The 8858-nt window shown below is 45.6% G+C and overlaps 1 protein-coding gene across 4 annotated transcripts in view; it reads right to left on the reverse strand.

Moving 5' to 3' along the window:
- The window catches only part of ZNF536 (zinc finger protein 536), a 576810-nt gene that overhangs the window by 487730 nt on the left and 80222 nt on the right, over positions 1–8858 (reverse strand). Inside the window, exon 1 of one of the 4 annotated variants that reach the window (XM_068261014.1) lies at positions 3462–3483. The exons of the other annotated variants lie outside the window; for them this stretch is intronic. The gene's annotated coding sequence lies outside the window, so the exon portion shown is untranslated. Of the gene's footprint in view, positions 1–3461; positions 3484–8858 lie in introns of those variants that run through there. 4 annotated transcript variants of the gene reach the window in all.

Raw genomic sequence — 8858 nt, forward strand, 5'->3', positions numbered from 1 at the left:
AGATTGTAAGCCTGATGGGACAGGTCCTCTTCCCTCCTACTGTATCCTCTATTCCCTCACCTCTTAGATTGTAAGCCTGATGGGACAGGTCCTCTTCCCCTCCTACTGCACCCTGTTGTCCCTACCTCTTAGATTGTAAGCCTGATGGGACAGGTCCTCTTCCCTCCTACTGTATCCTCTATTCCCTCACCTCTTGGATTCTGAGCCCAATGGGGTAGGTCCTCTTCCCCTCCTACTGCACCCTGTTGTCCCTACCTCTTAGATTGTAAGCCTGATGGGACAGGTCCTCTTCCCCTGCTACTATATCCTGTGTTCCCCACCTCTTAGATTGTAAGCCTGATGGAACAGGTCCTCTTCCCTCCTACTGTATCCTCTATTCCCTCACCTCTTGGATTCTGAGCCCAATGGGGTAGGTCCTCTTTCTCTCCCACTGTATCCTGCATTCACAACCACTTAGACTGGGTCCTTATTTTCCTCCCAAAGTACCCACCCACCACAGGAAAACAAATAAACTCCATGCTGATAGTGTCCAGGTCAAGATGTGAAGCTATGACTCTAGTGCTGGGGGAGGGAGGAGCCTGCTGCTACCTACTATGCCACCATGCTTCCTGGTTCCAACCTCCGTCTACCAACAGGTGGTCCAACAGGAGGCAACTTTGAACAAAACTCTCCAGATCACATCGCTGGATCGCTCAGGTTGCTCTATTGTTCTCCAATACTCGAGGACCTTAGAAATTCAAGCCCAGAAGGTACTAGAGGCCGGTGATGAGCCAGGCAAACCGCAATTCCTGACAAGGAGGTCAGCAATGGTTATCTCCTGTTCCTTCTCATTACAGGTTTTCTTTAACCTTAAAGAGGAACTTTAGTGAAAATAAGATAATGAAAAAAGTGCTTCATTTTTACAATAATTATGTATAAATGATTTAGTCAGTGTTTGCCCATTGTAAAATCTTTCCTCTCCCTGATTCACATTCTGACATTTATCACATGGTGACATTTTTACTGCTGGCAGGCGATGTCACTGGAAAGAGATGCTGCTTGCTTTTTTGGCAGTTGTAGACAGCTATTTCCCACAATGCAACAAGGCTTCCACAGTCTGATGTCAGATTTATGACCTGGACATCACACTGTAGGAGGGGTTTCACCACAATATCAGCCATACAGCGCCCCCTGATGATCCGTTTGAGAAAAGGAAAAGATTTCTCATGGGAAAGGGGGTATCAGCTACTGATTGGGATGAAGTTCAATACTTGGTTACTGTTTCTCTTTATAGTGTACCACTAGGTGAAATGTGACAGGATGAGATAAATATGTACAGCGCAAAACACATTAATAACCAGGATGTTTTTCTTTTTTTTATTTTGCTTCCTGAAAGAGTTAATTTTCAAGCATGCAAGTGACAGCTTGTGTCTTCTGGCTTTCGTCCAAGAAAAAGTTTTCTTGGCAGAATTCAACTTCTGAGAGCAGAGGGAGATAGATAAAGGCCAATAGTTCATGTATTTCATTCAGGGACACTTAATAGGATGCCACTGAGCCTAGACAACAAAACATTTAATCTATTTTGTAAATGTTTAAATAGGAAATAAAACAATGGGCTAACTTTAAAAAAAAGTCATTTTTAGGTGTAGGAGGATAAATACAATTGTTTATCTCATCAGTGTATTGTCACCTCAGGTTCACTTTAAACGGGCAGCTGGCGTTTGGCGATCAGCTGTACGGCAAAGTTGCAGAGTGAAGTCTGGGACCTGCGACGGTGGAACAGCTGGGATGGCTGCAGGTTCCCACGACGGCCTCAGACTCGCCACCGAGACGAGCAGAAGAGGATGAGGCATCTGCAGCACTTAACCTCTGTCACTGAGACATAAAACGCCAAATGTGCTTCTCGAGGATTAAAGATAATGTTTCCTCCGCCAAACGTCACTACAAGCACTTCACAGGTCCAACGGCAACGCCGATAATAGCCGAGCGAGGGCAGGAGGAAACGTGCGGAAGGTACGCCGCGACCAGCGGACCCTGGTGAAATCACTGCGCAACATCTGCAGCATCACACCGAGTAACATCTATCAGGCCCACTGCTGCTGGTAAAGCTGCCTGCACAGAAATAGTTCATCTGTTCCCTTTGCAGACCCACCATATACTTCTGTAGAGTAAAAACAAAAGCTGCTTTAGGGCCCTTTTCCACTAGCAATCGCAATCACAAATCACAAACGCCAGCGATTGCGATTTTTCATTAATTCTGTTATGCGATTGCGATTTGTGATTTTCATTTGCATTGCATTATCATTGTAAAAATCGCTCCAGCAAGCGATTGCGATTTGCGATTAGCGATTTCCAAATCGAATCACTGTAGTGGAAAATACTTCTCGTGATTTCTATGATAAAGTAACAACTCTAGCGATTTGAAAATCACTAGCGATTTGCGATTTTGCGATTCAGCAATCACAATCGCTCTAGTGGAAAAGGGCCCTTAGAGTGGTCTTCTTCCCTTTTCTTGTCTATTTCACTACCAGTCTCCAGCGGACATACAAAAGGTGGCCAGGGTGGGCAGTGTTTGCTGCAGCCTATGCATGAACTTGCAATACATGTCCCTCAAAATTATTACTAGTGATCTTTTCAGGTGACAGCTTGGGAATGACTGCTGTAAAGGCACGCTGCGGGGCTATCTGCTGAGAAAGAAAAAGGGGCAGGTCGAGCAAGAGCCCTCCCACTGTGAAAGACAACAATGGAGAGGCAAGAGTGACACAATGAATGGATCCATGACGAGGAAGCTACCAATATTGAGGGACACCCCTGCTCACGATCTGAAGTGAGCTGAATAGATAGGCTATCCTCTTCACTACCCTTTATTAAAACTACATCCTGATCATTGCTAGAGTATTCTCTGACCTGGAAGAAGCATGCAGCCACTGGAATACCTGATCTATATACTTGTACTGTGATTTATTACAAGATATTAAAGGGTTTACTGTATTTTTTGGACTATAAGACTCAGTTTTTCTCCCCCAAAAGTGGGGGAAAAGTCACTGCGTCTTATTGTTCAAATGCACGTCTGCCAATACGAACCTCCAAGCCGCTGCAATGTTGGGGACTCCCTGTACTGTGCCCATGCAGAGGAGGACACAGGGAGGACACAAAGGGGCATAGAGGGGGACACAAAGGTGCATAGAGGAGGACACAAGGGGGACACAAAGAGGCATAGAGGACACAATGGGGACAGAGGAGGACACAGGGAGATACAAGAGGTACAAGGGGGCCTGATGTACAAAGGGGGCATAATCCCCAAAATGCCCCTTCACCATGGATGCACCAGGTTTAGTATTTATTTTTTTCCCCTGGTCTTTGTCCTCTAAACCTAGGTGTGTCTTATGGTCAGGAGCGTCTTATAGTCCGAAAAATACGGTATTTATTTTTTGGAGGAAAACATGTTTTCTTTATTTACATATCCCCAGACTTTGCCCTACCTCAAGAAAAGGGTCTCAGCTGATAAAAAATAAATAGTTTTTTCAAGAAGTACAAGTACCGGTATGTCACTTCTTTTGAGAGGAAATCTGTTAAACTGTGTCTATTAAACTGCCATTCAGGAAGATGCCTTAATTGGTAGCAACGGCCACCAGATTCTGCCCTTTTCTTGTTTTTCTTCACTGTTCCCTACCAATTCCCCTTTTTTCCCCCCTGAAGGTGTGCAGTGTGGTCCAGTGTAGCCTGGGACGCTGGAGCGGGTGGTGGGGAGTCTAGGACCTGTCGTTTTTTTCCACCTTGCCGATGCCGGGGTCCATTGTCTGTGCAAATACAGGCCTTAAGCCCACCGCTGCTACCCAAGAGGCCAGGGCTCCACTGAGGTAGGAGGACACCGTGCAAATTGGGACACCTTTGGCCTCATTGGTTACTGGCTCCATCCATCCACCGTTGCTCCACCGCAGCACAGATACCTTTAGTTCAGCCCCTCAATGATGCCATCCATTAATACGGACAGCCAGATTATCTTGATCAGCACTGGTGAATGCTGCCCAGGAGTCGGGACCCTCCACAGTGAACACTACTGCACCTTTTGAACTGGAACACCTGGGCCAGCACTGCCAGATGTCAACAATCGGGATTCTTGGAAGCGTCAGACATCACCACCGGTTTCTTTCATGAAGAATTGGGTCATCACTGTTGGACCTCCGCCTCCCTCTGTCCCCCTCCCCCCCAGATGTCTCCTTACAGATAGCAGATGATTGCCAAGTGCGACTGGTGGCGCCCTACTATGGCAGCCTCGGCTCTTGGTTTTCTGACATTTTCCCCATAACTCTCACCATCCAACACCCCCCTCCTTCCAGAACCTGTATGAACCAAAATAAATTCCGGGTACAACGCCTTTGTACTAGGCAAGATAAATGATTCTGAACTGTGTACCCATGAAAAAAGGCTATCTCTAAATATAGATAGGTAGATTCGGTCTGATCATTGCTCTATAGATTCGGCCTGATCATTACTCTATAGAATCCATCTGATCATTGCTCTGTAGATTCGGCCTGATCATTGCTCTGCACATTCGGTCTGATCATTGCTCTGCACATTCGGTCTGATCATTGGTCTGTAGATTCGGCCTGATCATTGGTCTGTAGATTCGGCCCGATCATTGCTCTGTACATTCGGCCTGATCATTGCTGTGTAGATTCGGCCCGATCATTGCTCTGTAGATTCGGCCCGATCATTGGTCTGTAGATTCGGCCCGATCATTGCTCTGTAGATTGGGTCTAATCATTGCTCTATAGATTCGGCACGATCATTGCTCTGTAGATTGGGTCTAATCATTGCTCTATAGATTTGGCCTGATCATTACTCTGTAGAATCTGCCTGATCATTGCTCTGTACATTCGGCCTGATCATTGCTCTGTAGATTCGGTCTAATCATTGCTCTGTAGATTTGGCCTGATCATTGCTCTGTAGATTTGGCCTGATCATTGCTCTGTAGTTTCGGCCTGATCGTTGCTCTGTAGATTTGGTCTGATCATTGCTCTGTACATTCGGCCTGATCATTGCTGTGTAGATTCGGCCCGATCATTGCTCTGTAGATTCGGCCCGATCATTGGTCTGTAGATTCGGCCCGATCATTGGTCTGTAGATTCGGGCGGATCATTATTCTGTAGTTTCGGTCTGATCATTGCTCTTTAGATTTGGCCTGATCATTGCTCTGTAGATTTGGCCTGATCATTGCTCTGTAGATTTGGCCTGATCATTGCTCTGTAGATTCGGTCTAATCATTGCTCTGTAGATTTGGCCTGATCATTGCTCTGTAGATTTGGCCTGATCATTGCTCTGTAGATTCGGTCTAATCATTGCTCTGTAGATTTGGCCTGATCATTGCTCTGTAGATTTGGCCTGATCATTGCTCTGTAGATTTAGTCTGATCATTGCTCTGTAGATTCGGTCTAATCATTGCTCTGTAGATTTGGCCTGATCATTGCTCTGTAGATTTGGCCTGATCATTGCTCTGTAGTTTCGGCCTGATCGTTGCTCTGTAGATTCGGCCCGATCATTGCTCTGTACATTCGGCCTGATCATTGCTGTGTAGATTCGGCCCGATCATTGCTCTGTAGATTCGGCCCGATCATTGGTCTGTAGATTCGGCCCGATCATTGCTCTGTAGATTGGGTCTAATCATTGCTCTATAGATTCGGCACGATCATTGCTCTGTAGATTGGGTCTAATCATTGCTCTATAGATTTGGCCTGATCATTACTCTGTAGAATCTGCCTGATCATTGCTCTGTACATTCGGCCTGATCATTGCTCTGTACATTCGGCCTGATCATTGCTCTGTAGATTCGGCCCGATCATTGCTCTGTAGATTGGGTCTAATCATTGCTCTATAGATTCGGCACGATCATTGCTCTGTAGAATCCGTCTGATCATTGCTCTGTAGATTCGGCCTGATCATTGCTCTGTAGATTTGGCCTGATCATTGCTCTGTAGATTCGGCCTGATCATTGCTGTGTAGATTCGGCCCGATTATTGCTCTGTAGATTCGGCCTGATTATTGCTCTATAGATTCGGCCTGATCATTGCTCTGTAGATTCGGGCGGATCATTATTCTGTAGTTTCGGTATGATCATTGCTCTTTAGATTTGGCCTGATCATTGCTCTGTAGATTTGGCCTGATCATTGCTCTGTAGATTCGGTCTAATCATTGCTCTGTAGATTTGGCCTGATCATTGCTCTGTAGATTTGGTCTGATCATTGCTCTGTAGATTCGGTCTAATCATTGCTCTGTAGATTTGGCCTGATCATTGCTCTGTAGATTTGGCCTGATCATTGCTCTGTAGATTTGGTCTGATCATCGCTCTGTAGATTCGGTCTAATCATTGCTCTGTAGATTTGGCCTGATCATTGCTCTGTAGATTTGGCCTGATCATTGCTCTGTAGATTTGGTCTGATCATTGCTCTGTAGATTCGGTCTGATCATTGCTCTGTAGATTTGGCCTGATCATTGCTCTGTAGATTTGGCCTGATCATTGCTCTGTAGTTTCGGCCTGATCGTTGCTCTGTAGATTTGGTCTGATCATTGCTCTGTAGATTCGGGCTGATCATTGCTCTGCAGATTCTGACCACTGTTCTGTGCTCTCCTTCCTGTTCCTATGCTATGGTCACATGACTTGTAGATCATGTCTGACCACCGTTCTGTGCTCTCCTTCCTGTTCCTATGCTATGGTCACATGACTTGTAGATCATGTCTGACCACCGTTCTGTGCTCTCCTTCCTGTTCCTGAGATTCCCTCCTGCTTCCTGTGCAAAGACTGGGCCGGGAACACAGAGAGCACTGATCAGACCTGACTAAAGATCACAGATGTGTGGGTAACTCTTTCTCCTAAACATAAGCAGCAGCCTGGGAATTGCAGAGAGAGAGGGCTGGGGGATGCTGGCCAAGTGCATAAATGGTAGCTTATGGACTGTCATGTAGATAAGCATGAGGGGCTTTTTTTGTACACATTATTCAGCCAGAGGGGCTCCCACATCTCTTCAGGAAAGCAAAATGAGTAAAGCATTATAATTGCATTATTGATCAGGGAGCAGTTTGAGACGGATTTAATATATTCATGCTATATGTTCACTCATCCTTGAACTTAAATAAATCCAGGCCAGGAAAGAAAAATCTCACAGCAGGTGTGCGCAGATGTCCGCAGTCACACAACAGCTGATGTAATACGTGCTTCGAAAACCCCACCATTTCTGATATGACCCAGATGAGGGTTGCAGATTTTTTTCTTTAAAAAACATACAACCCAGCTTCACTGCATGACTTAGGGCTCGTTCACACCTAAGCGGGAATCACATGATTTCCGCTACCCGCAAACCGGTAACGGTTTTTAAAACCGCTAGTCCTATACCAGCCTATGGCAGTGTTCTCACTGCCGCGATCGCAAGTGTTTTGCGATTATCACTAATCGCAATTGCGTTCCCTGCAATGGCTTGCCAGCGATTCTGGAGTGATCGCGATTAGCATGTGTAGAACCATTAAGGGCCCTTTTCCATTAGCAATCGCTAGCGTTTGCGCTAAACGCTAACGATTGCAATTCAGTCCCTTTTTTTCTCGCAATTGCGATTATGCTATGCAATGTACTGTATAGCAAAATCGCAGTAAAAATCGATCCAAGCCACGATCGCGCTTTGGTCAAAATGGAAGGGCATTCCAGATGAGGGGTGAAGCACGTGAGAAATCTTGTATATGTAAATGCGAGGAGCTAATTCTAGAGAAGGACAAAAAAAGCATGTGCAAATCTGAGATTGCGGTTGAGTTGGTATTTGAAAACAACTAATGAGGAGATGTTCAGAGGAGAGAGATTGTGGAAAGCTTTTTAAGTAAGGGCCCTTTTCCACTATCGCGAATTTGCATGCGTTCGCTGCATGCAAATTTGCATAGCCAATACAAGTGAATGGAACTGTTTCCACTTGGCAGGATTTCTGAGCGTTTTCGTCCGCGTGAAAAATTTGCATGGCAGAGCCATCAGAATTCGCATACCGCTATGCGGGTGTATGCGAATTTTCATGTGAATTCGCATGAAATCATTTTAAAAGCGAACAGGCACTGCCATGGTTAAATTCAAAATGCGCATACATTCGCATGCGAAATTCACATCCGCATGCAATTTTTTTCCGCGGTGATTCGCACCACACAAGTGGAAATGGGCTCTCAGAGCAAGCCAAATACAATTGCATACAATTAGCATAAAAATCGCATCAACTCAGAGAAACATTCTCATTGACCATCGCTAGCAACCAGCTCCCTGTCAAAGTTTTGCCCGGCAGGAGCTCTCTGCCAACTAGTTTTAGGTTTTTCAATTCACGTACATCCTCCCCTTTTCCCCAAAACAAACAAATCATGAAACAATTTTAACTGTTGCATCTGATTTCCTAAGGGGCTGAGTACCTCTGCGCGCGTGCCTTTATGATTACCGATTGCAAGCTCCTTCTCCCTGCACCGCCTTGCACCTCACCCCACCCCCAACGCCTCCTTTACGTCTCGGACTTGCCTCTGCCGGTCCAGACAATGTAGACTTTTGGAGTGAAAGGAAATGCTTGCATCGACTATACAAAGCAATCAGATGAAACATCAATAGTCTAATCCAAAGCATCGTTAATACTCGGGAACAATACGGCAAGCTGTGTTCCAACACAGTCCCAACGTCCTAGGTATTTAGTGTATGTGACAGCTTCTCCCAGCTAACTCCGGCATCCCTTCCTCTCTCATTGTTCCGGGGAAAAGAGAATTCTGTAATTGAGTGGTACAGAACATGTGCCCTCCTTGCTACCAGATGACAGATGGATTATAAAAACTTCAAAGCAAAGCATTTGCTGCACCAGGGGAGAGATACTGGG

This window comes from Hyperolius riggenbachi, chromosome 11 (genome assembly GCF_040937935.1).
Source record: "Hyperolius riggenbachi isolate aHypRig1 chromosome 11, aHypRig1.pri, whole genome shotgun sequence".
Lineage (NCBI taxonomy): Eukaryota > Metazoa > Chordata > Amphibia > Anura > Hyperoliidae > Hyperolius > Hyperolius riggenbachi.